Genomic DNA, 11,721 nt, shown 5'->3' with positions numbered 1-11,721 from the left:
TCAAAACCATTTTCTGCCTATCACGTCACATCCGAACGGCATTTGTGTTAAAGGTAAACACTTGAGTGTTAACTTTTTACCCAAATAACGGAGCACAAACACGTGTGAGGTCTCGGCTTCTGAACACAGTTAATAATGCGTTAAAATGGAAACGTCGCTGTTTTTTTATCAGGTCACATTTTTTAAACAGAGGAGATAGTGATCGTCATATTTTATTTCCTTCCAGTATGTCAGTTTAGATAATGTCTTCCCATTTATGAAGATAGGAAAACATCGTGTGGAGGTGAATGTTTTTCGTTGATTGTTCTTTGAGGTTGAATTGTTCTGAAGACACTAACCGCAGGATATATGGTTCGTATGGCCCTCTCATGGAAAAGGTTATCGAAGCTAGTTTATGTTGTTTATAAATGTTGTCAAGCTGTCAGTATGTTTTTTAATGGTTCCATTCGTAAGTTTATCCGAACCATAACGTTGTCCTCACATCGTCCCATGTTTGTACATACCTTAATGTCATAATGTCGCCAAATTCATATTTGGGCTTGATTTACTAGCTTCAGTTGTTCGGGTGAATATAACATTGCATAATCTGGCGGCAGTCGTTGCCCCCGGGAACATCTGTTTGTTGATATTGTGTACCTAATTTCTGTTTACTTATATAAATAAATTGCAAATGATTCCGTAGCATTTGACTTGCTTACGTAGACCACGCCCATTAACGGACTACATATTCACGTATTTATTCATAAGCACTGACTTCAATACGTTTTGCATTAATCGAGGTTTATACGTAATATCCGGTGTACACACTTTGCGTAACGCTGATTTTCACAGTGTGGAAACCCATTTTTTAGAGTATAAAAAACGTGCATAAACATGAAAAAAATGAAATCAATTCTTCATTATCAGAGGGTTTTGGGGTTGATCGGACTTGATCGCTGAGGGGGGCAGCTCTCGGCATGCAGTTTACTGTGCAATATTATGACCACACTACTCCATTGCTAATCGATTAAGCCAAGTGGATTCGAATGGTGTATCTCCTTTAGGTTTGCCTCCCAGACAGCGTACATCTATTACTGACGTTTTTTAGTTATGTTGATTTAAAGCAGCAGGAGTGTTAGTACTGGGGCTCTTACCAAATAGAAGTGACGTGCATGGTTATTAGCATGTTTCAAGCGATGTGCGTGACTGTCAATGCGCACAGACTCAGCATGCTCCGAGGCGGCCAGGCCAATTTGTGAAACTCATTTTTAACACCACTGTCAACAAACTATTCATTTAAAAAGTCGATCCTCCTCCATTTTTGTGGATGCTCCATTATGAAATGAAAACTTTCGAGCGATCGGGTCACACAGACATGGCTCAGAATGTGTGGAATGTATGACCAGACAGACAGAGCATGCCTAGTTTTAAGCCTGTTGTACTTACCCTTAGTATATCGTATGACCCGTTGAAATAAAACGCGTGTGGGTATATTAGATATATCACGTTGGTTATTATTATACTGTCAGTTCTATACAATCATATCGCATGTATCTCAGAAGTTATTGCGGACTGTTAGCGACACATGATACACAGCTCTCAAGGCAACTAAAACATTGATACGTTCATTTTAATAGCACAGATCGATTAATAAGCAACACGATACACGGGCAGATCAAATGACGTGCCGTATGGTTAGGAATATATATTCACATGGTATCTAGATTGCTCCACATGGCACTTAAAGTGAGTGACTGCATGCTGTTTAACGCAACAGTCCAGTAGTCCAGCATTATCCCGACATCCTGTTCATAGTCAAGTCTTGACCAGACAAACATGTGACACAAAGCATGAGAAACGATCCATCTCACCACAAACAGTGAAGTCACATATTCGGACCACCCGCTCCCCAGTCACGTCCACTCTCGCGAGAAGTATGAGGTACTGGGGTCCTATTCTAACCGGGGTGTCCACGGGACTATTGATGCAGAGCGAGAGAATATCATAGAGCGATTCACCTAGAAGACGTATATGACGCTACTAGCGAGAGCAATTCACAAGACGTAATCTTAGACATGCAATAAAATAAGGCACTCAAAAAAGTTGTATTTTACAATATGCTGTGCACTGTACGAACTAGCGTTCAACAGGCAAATCATTACACACAAAAAAAACGTCCTTGTTAGTTGTGATGTGTGACATGTTGAATGAACGATACAACTCAAGGACAAATAAATTACGTCATTTGAAAAAATCAAGCTAAAACTAAAACTGAGCTAAAACTATCTATGTAGTTACTTCATAACGGCATTTTCTTTTCTGAGTAGTAGCTACAATCACAGCCATCAAGTTAAATTATTATTAACTGGGTTGGGGGGGGGGGGGGGGGGGGGGGGGGGGACACGGGTGGCCCAGTCGTCTAAGTCGCCGCGATTCGCTGTGCAGAGTTGCGTCCCTTAGGCACGCCAGAAACCTATGATTGTGGTTTCGAATTCCGGTTCGCCCCGATTATGTTTCTAGGTTTGTCAGCACCATACCCGTGCTCGTGGGTTTCACCGAAGTGGTAAACGTCTGAGACCTGCATCGATCACTTGGGGCTTTCCTTCCACATTAAGCTGACACGCCGTGATATGACTGGAATACTGTTAAAAGCGGCGTTTAACCAAACTCACTCACTCACTCATATTGTCTAGTTAAGATTACCATACGCACCTTGATAATGCACAGATATAACTAAACATTTATGGTGGAGGGTCAAACTACTAGTAATCAGTAAACGGATGACGTCACTCATGACCGCTGTGTTATTCATTAATGCCCCGTTGCGAGCGTGGGAATATACAAAATATGGATCGATTCAGTGCTGAAACGGTGCGATTTTCGGGTGTGTAAGAAACAGATTACTGCACTCGTGCCTGTCATATTCCATTTATCTTACAACTCGCTGTAAACAACATTTGTTTTGAAACAACTCGTGAGATAAGTGGTATCTGACAGCCACTCGTGTAGTAATCTGTTTGTAACATTTTCCAAATCCATAGCGGAATCAGGAGCGGTGAGGGGTGTTACATAACGCAGTTCCGGAGAGTCGCATCTGGTTAGAGACTGCACTGTCCAGATCTACTGAAAGCCAGGCTATGTTGTAATGAAGGGTAACAAATTTATATCCACGAGAGTCTCTGACTTACAGATACCCGAGGGATTTTTTCATCCATTTATGACATAAGTTACTAATTGTAACGATGTGAGAGACAGAAAGCAATTAACTTTTTACTTGAAACATATGGTACATGCACCTTGGTTTAAAAAAGCGACAGAGCCATTTCCATATCCATAAGACATCTTTGCTATTAGTAGAGTCTTTTGTAGAATTCCGACTATATCATGAGCATGTGTCTCTGTATCACTATCAATTTGTGATGATATCCTGTTTTCGCGAAAAAGTGAGCGTATCCTGCCTCATCGGTAAACACACGCAAAGTGCACCTCATGTGTCATCGGATACGTACAGAGCAATTCACATAATCTTTGAAACTGTAAGAGCAATTCACAAGTTACAAAATTGACAGAGAAGATGCACATGCCACTTATTCCATATTGATTAAACCATACGACACTTGAAACTGAGTTTTATAGAACGATTCACCCGAAACACAGATATTCTACAGACATCAAATCCATGTTTTCTCAGAAGAAATGGCACCAGGTGTCTAAGTGAGTGAGTGAGGTTGGTCTAACGACGCTTGTTACAATATCTAGTTATCGTACGTCGTGTCAGTTTGATGTGTGAGGAAAGCCCAAAATGATGCAGGTTTCAGACCTTTAGCACTTTGGTGAAATACACGAACATTGACGAACATGGTGCTGATAAACCTAGAAACATAATTTGGCGAACCTGGGATTCGAATCCTCTGTAATACTGGGTTGTTACGCCTTAGACCACTGGGCCACCAATGTCCCTATTTTTAACAAGACAGAGGGTATTATGAGGACGTTGCTCAACACAAGCCTCGACAAGAGTTGATTGAATCAAAGCCAGAGTTTTGCATCGAAATCACTGTTTACATCACTGATATTATGTATTATCAATCATATTACCACACATAACGCTGACAAGGGCTTAATGTTCATATTTATTTGCAGTAATAACAGTTCCAATGCAATGTCCATCATGGAAGATAGAAAACTCTAAGCGTAAAGAAAAGCTCATAAACAACTGATGTATACTAACAATTTTGTTATGTCAATTTATAATATTGTCATTTGTTATGATATGTTGTATAATCTAGGTCGCGAGCGCGAGACCCAAAGACCTGAAAAAATTAGATGTAATTAAAGTCATACGCGTTAGAAGTTTATATGTGCATACAATGTCTTAGAAGCTCCAAGAAACTGAACACAACTTGGTGCAGAACTGACAGAGCGATAACAACAGTTATGAATCTCAATATGTCATGCATTCGTCCCACAAAGCAACTCGAGTTGTCGCCCTTCTTTCTAACGAACACACAATAGCGTATTGGGGCTGTGTTCACGAAGCTGAGGTACATGGAGCATGATAGGACCAGATGACTCGTCACAGTCGCAGTAGGTCAGTCTGCTGCTCTTGTTACATTTTGGATTTCACACTTCAACTTGTAAAATGTTTCTTGTACAGTGTGAAAGTTGCTGGAACTGTGACTGTGTCAAGTTGCTTACAGCGTCCATCGACCACAATTTCCTTCTTTGAAATCAATACATACGCTTTTTCATAAAATCTAACCACTTTTTCCGTCGAATTTAGCGATATTCCAGGCATAACAGAGGACACCAGAAAGGGGATTCATACATTGTCCCTCTGTGGGGAATCGAATGCATTAACCTCAGGGTCAACCAACAACAAACTTTAGCATATGGTGTGTATGTTATGATCCAAACCACTCACATACCTACAATCTAATACAAGCGCTTCACAACGCCCTGCCATTGCATTAAATGTGCGGAATTTATGAGAGGTCTATGTGTCCGTTGCATAATTCAACTGATAGTGAGATTGTTTTAATTACAAACCGCTAGTGAGTGAGTCTAATTAACCCGAATATTTCAGATTCATATTTGAACACGCCCAAATAAGCCGATGAAGCTGGGACGCAGATGGCGACACAGGTAGTGGAGGTAAACGTTTTTGTTGAGAACCGTAAAATATAAATCTGGACGAATCTTGGAGTCCAGCAGATCCTGGCATCTAAGGGACGCAACTGCACATTGCGACTTTCGTTGTTCCCTTAGATACATGTTCTTCCAATATGGATGGATTCATACATATCGAATTAAGAAAGGTGGCTGGCTAAAATAGCTGTTCACAGAAACGTTAGTGATAATACTATTGTTCGACAGTGTAAACTATTAAGTTTAAACTACTAAGCATACATACAAGAACATTTCTCCAGATATGTGCAGGCTTAGAACACTTGAAGTTTCAACTCGTTAATTACGAACTATCTGTGAAATCTTTCATCTGAACAGTATTGTATTTTAGCCCTTGTGGAAGCAAAATCACTACTGATGTTACTCGAAATACCCTTTAAGTTGGATGACTATTTCTTAAAACCTATCTTTCCTAAATTATCTATATGCTATGATCTTGAAGGGTACAGTGACCTAAGCAAAGAATTAACCTTGTTTTTTTGTGTTTCTGTTCTCTTCAGAACGTTATTCAAATCATCTAATTATGACTGGTAAGCAGTGCCTCTTAAGACATTAAAGTGTCACGACTGGTCTGAATGACGAGTCACGATATGATTTATTCCCACCTCGAACATTTTGAAAATAACAGTTACTAGAACGTAATAGCAACTGTATCGCTGTATTAGTGTTTAGAAAGACAATGCCACCACATAATAAGGAGAAACAAGGTTGCTGCTAAACGGCACTTAAGGTAATTGCAAAGTGCATTGATTCGTTTTCCTGGGCCTTTGGGGTAATTCCACAGAGGAGCACTCCAAAGTCAATGATTTACCGGATATAGCTATTGACATACATTGTATAGGGTTACGCAACGTTTTCGTAAACATCTTGGTGCAATAATGCAATATTGACCAACATGGGATTGCAATGTAAAAGATCTGTATTTGTGTCTCAGATAGTTTGCTGATCATTCTAATTCTGAAAATTGTGACAAAATGTGATAATTTGTTCCAGCCTTATGGATACTGTACCTAAATATATTTACGATAATGCAAGATAATAACCAGTCTAGATTATCCGCTAAAACAGATTCCATTTAGCGTAAAGGACAAAATAGCTGTGATAAATAATTACAGTCCGTTTGTCTGTAATAAAAAATAACCCCAAATCGAGACTTTTAGTCTATTAAATGTCAATATGGTAAACGGCAATGAATAACCTGTACCCAACAATATTTGTTGTTTGCTATTTTAATTCCCATCACTGGAAAAGTTGTTTCAGAAACTCATATTGTTATGTTGTCATCTTGAACGGAGAGGGGCACACCGATAAAAATTATCTTGAGACGACCCCTCTTATGCTGCCATTCCCTGCACCGTTGTGTAGCACGTGCAGTACGTGTTTGCGCTGTTCCTCCTACCGTTGTGCCCTCCTCCGTTCAAGATGTCAACTTGTACATGAAAGTTTCTTAACAACCCTTTCCAGTGATGGGAATAAAAATAACAAACGACATATATTGTTGGGCACAGGGTATTCATTGCCGTTTACCGTATCGACATTTAATAGACCAAAATCCTCGCTTTTGAGTTATTGTGCTATTTGGAGTCAAACGGACCACTGAAAATCAGTGTTGACACCAAGTGTTCGCGAAAAGGTTACGACTGTCCTGCCCTACCAGAAGCACCCGCCATTCACTCAATGTGCACAAAATATTAAGTATTTACTGTGTGACACCGCACAGCAGTACTCCTGCCATGCGACGGCGGCCTGTAAACAAATCAGACAATCAAGTGATCGATGGACCAGAAAATCCAGTAACGTGATAGTGCATTTACTGATTTTGTTCAAAGTAATAGAAACGATATGCTAATTCTTAATTACGTCAGCTGTGTACAAGTGCAGAGATTCTGCTGGTTATAAATAAAGAAACACGTGTAAGAACCACATTCGTTTTGCAACACAGTTGGGGGCCGTTTTAATGTATCGGCCCAAACAATTATTTTATTTAAATCTCCTACTGTTTGGCATGCGTGCTTTAAGGAGGTACTAGGATGTGTACAGTAGGTGTGTGTCTATTACAGTACAAGAACACCCAACTCATTTATCAGTAAACATGTTCCCGTTTCAGTTTGAAACGCCAAAGCACGACATAAAAATAATTGCAAACAGTAATTATAGCAGTCTTTCTACAACATTTTCACAAAAGGTGCCGTTTCTTCCAATGTAAACAATTGCATTCCATTTTCAAAATAGGCTACATAGAAGTGTTTACGGCAACCTCTTCATTGATCACGCTTAACTTAAAGACAACGTTACCCAGCTGGTTTATCAGCGTTTGTTAAATGACGCCATCAATGCCGACTCCCGCGCTCTTTTTCATTGGCGGTATGTTACCACAGCGATGTTTCCAGTTCAGTTCAGTTTATTTCTCTGAAAAACCACCAACGGTGGCACAAGGCCCTAACTTTGCGTGAAACTACCAGTCAAACATAGCGTGGCACAAGCTCACATCGCGAAAACCTGCAATCTCGTAATTACGGTGCATTCATGCGTGCGTAGGGTTTTCTGTGTCACGTCAAACTTACGTATACTTATGTAACATTTTAGGGTCAACCAATTACTATTTGATTGTCAATCAATCAATCAATCAATCTATATTCAAGCACTTAAGAGGCCACAGGCCTAGAGTACATATGACAGAGATGTTGCACACATTTTTTTAACTATACTCAGCAACAAAAGTTCCTGTGACACCAATATTTTAATGTATTTTTCAAACAAGTAAAGTTTGGTTTTCAATATTGTAGTACATGTATGTATTCAAGTCACAAAAACGCAACTGCTACAGAAAGGATGCATTCCATGCAAAAGTTGACCTTTATGCAAGCCACATGCATTTCACTACCCAAAAATGGGTATAAAAACATGTGCGTTAACGGGATTCCATATGCATTGTTTAGCATCGTCCTGACAACAACCATGCAGAAAAAAACACAAAATTACGCAATTATTTAACATTACGAAATACCACGCCTGTCCGAAAATGAGCGTCTGCGAGCCATTGGTATGCTTGAAGCAGGATCGAGTCAACGTGATGTTGCAAGACCATTTGGTGTTTATGGCAACGTTGGCAACAGACGGATGCAGTCAGAGACCATCCTCGGAGTGACAGGCCACGCGTAACCAATAATCGACAAGACAACTGGATTCGAACAACACACCTACGAAATCGATTCCAGCCAGCAACAGTGACTGCAAGAAGCATCCCTGGCCTTCGACGAATATCTTCACAAACCGTACGTCGTCGCCTCAGATGTGCAGGGATTGTCGCCAGAAGACCCGCCAGTCGTCCCATTTTGACAGAAAACTACCGTCAAGCACGTCTACAGTGGTGCAGACGGCGTCTACGCTTGACGGCCATGCAGTGGGGACAAGTTCTATTCACTTACGAGTCTCGTTTTCACCTCAGCCACAGCGATGGACGGATTCGAGTGTACCGACGTCGAGGTGAACGTTACGTCAATCATTGTGTCATGGAAGAAGATCGGTTCGGGGGCGGCAGCGTTATGGCATGGGATGGCATTACAGCAAGACAGAGGACCCGTTTGATAGTGGTAAAGGGAAATCTCAATGGACAGCGCTACCGCGACGAGATCATCGGCCCTGTTGTTCTACCGATTTTTTGCGTCGTCATGGCCCAGGCATTACCTTTCAACATGACAACGCCCGACCTCATATTGCTCGACTTGTTCAGGATTCTCTTTAACAAAACAACGTGAATGCTTCCCTGATCTCTCACCAATCGAGCACATATGGGATGAGATGGATCGGCGCCTTCGATGTCAACCAAGTGTTCCACAGACACTCCTGGAACTTCGAAACATGCTCCAGCATATATGAACAGATATCCCACAGGACTTTGTGCGACGCCTGGTCCATTCCATGAGACGAACATGTGTTGCTTGAATCGCAACCAAAGGTGGACACACACGCTATTGATTTGTTAATTGACATTTTGGCATGTTCATTGTTTGTTTCATGAAATCACCAATTTTTTTAAGTCAGTATGGCAAATTGCACCATTTGAACACTTACAGGAGTCTTTTATCTGTTGCAAACCGAAATTGTTTCAGATTTGGTAAAAAACATAACTTTGCATTAAATCTTATTCAATGTCAAGGGAACTTTTGTTATTCAGCATACTATTTACAAATTTGGTTCTATATAACAGTAAGTGGAATACATACATGGCTAAATTTTGTATTATTAATTTATCTAGACTGTTTAACAATTGTCGGAATTTCACAATATTTGGATCATTACAGTAATATATAGGAATATATTTTTTTCTCACAGTGGAGTACAATGGACATGCAAGTAAAACGTGATATTCATCCTCCATTTCTTGGCTATTACACATTTTACATAATCGTTCGGACCTTGGGATTTTTGTGTATCGCCCACTCTCGGTGTATTAATCATGAGATGAACATCGATATCTTGCTAATGAATTACGGTATCTCTTTATATTTACATAAAACATATTTGATTGTCATGACGTACTTGGACATAGAATTTTAAGGGACAAGCAGTGTAGACGTGAAGAACTAATAGCATAACAGTGCAATATCCGTGCTTTGTCGTATATCATTGTATTTGGGGGGGGGGGGGGGGGGGGGGAGGAGCACGGGTGGCCCAGTCGTTAAAGGCGCTGTGCAGAGTTGCGTCCCTTGGGCACGCCAGAAGCCTATGAATGTGGGTTCGAATCCCGGTTCGCCCCGATTATGTTTCTAGGTTTGTCAGCACCGTACCCGTACTCTAGGGTTTCACCGAAGTGGTAAACGTCTGAGGCCTGAACCATTCCGGGCTTTCCTCCCACATTAAGCTGACACGCCGCGATATAACTGGAATACTGTTAAAAGCGGCGTTAAACCCAACTCACTCACTGTCATTCGGGTGGCCGTCTCAATCTGCAAACCACAAACAGTTTGCTCTACCCTGTGGTACATTCCCTGTTTGGTCAACACTGTTTCGTAGATGAAGTTTGTATTAAACTGTCAACTTGGTCTACATTTTACGCGGATAAATCTGAATATATGCACTGTTTGTTCTTCATTGTTTCGCAGATAACGCATGTAACCAGTTGTGTCCTTGGTCTGCCTTTGTATCGCATATCATGTCGGTAATATGATGTTTACTTGTTCTACATTGCTTTGCAGCTCTGTTGATATATCCACCGTGTGTTCGTCTATGAAGCTTGCAATAAGCGGAGTGCTTCTGCTACATCGCTTTGTGCATGAAGCTTGTAATAAGCGGGATGCTTCTTCTACACCGCTTAGCCTATGAAGCTTGTAATAAGCGGGATGCTTCTTCTACACTGCTTTGCCTATGAAGCTTGTAATAGCCGGAGTGCTTCTTCTACACTGCTTTGCCTATGAAGCTTGTAATAAGCGGGATGCTTCTTCTACACCGCTTAGTCTATGAAGCTTGTAATAGGCGGAGTGCTTCTTCTACACTGCTTTGCCTATGAAGCTTGCAATAAGGAGAGTGCTTCTTCTACACCGCTTAGTCTATGAAGCTTGTAATAGGCGGGGTGCTTCTTCTACACTGCTTTGCCTATGAAGCTTGCAATAAGGAGAGTGCTTCTTCTACACCGCTTAGTCTATGAAGCTTGTAATAGGCGGAGTGCTTCTTCTACACCGCTTAGTCTATGAAGCTTGTAATAGGCGGAGTGCTTCTTCTACACCGCTTAGCCTATGAAGCTTGTAATAGGCGGGGTGCTTCTTCTACACCGCTTTGTGCATGAAGCTTGTAATAGGCGGGGTGCTTCTTCTACACCGCTTAGCCTATGAAGCTTGTAATAGGCGGGGTGCTTCTTCTACACCGCTTTGTGCATGAAGCTTGTAATAGGCGGGGTGCTTCTTCTACACCGCTTAGTCTATGAAGCTTGTAATAGGCGGAGTGCTTCTTATACACTGCTTTGCCTATGAAGCTTGCAATAAGGAGAGTGCTTCTTCTACACCGCTTAGTCTATGAAGCTTGTAATAGGCGGGATGCTTCTTCTACACTGCTTTGCCTATGAAGCTTGCAATAAGGAGAGTGCTTCTTCTACACCGCTTAGTCTATGAAGCTTGTAATAGGCGGAGTGCTTCTTCTACACCGCTTAGTCTATGAAGCTTGTAATAGGCGGAGTGCTTCTTCTACACCGCTTAGTCTATGAAGCTTGTAATAGGCGGAGTGCTTCTTCTACACCGCTTAGTCTATTAAGCTTGTAATAGGCGGAGTGCTTCTTATACACTGCTTTGCCTATGAAGTTTGCAATAAGGAGAGTGCTTCTTCTACACCGCTTAGTCTTTGAAGCTTGTAATAGGCGGGGTGCTTCTTCTACACCGCTTTGTGCATGAAGCTGGTAATAGGCGGGGTGCTTCTTCTACACCGCTTTGTCTATGAAGCTTGCAATAAGCGGGGTGCTTGTTCTACAACTCTTTGTGCATGAAGCTTGTAATAAGCTTCGTTGATGAAAGTGGCAACATTATCTCCATCGTTTCGGTATTGATTAAGCAAACACCAGATCAT

This window comes from Haliotis rufescens, unplaced genomic scaffold (genome assembly GCF_023055435.1).
Source record: "Haliotis rufescens isolate VD_foot unplaced genomic scaffold, xgHalRufe1.0.p SCAF_1, whole genome shotgun sequence".
Lineage (NCBI taxonomy): Eukaryota > Metazoa > Mollusca > Gastropoda > Lepetellida > Haliotidae > Haliotis > Haliotis rufescens.
This window is presented reverse-complemented; position numbering follows the sequence as displayed.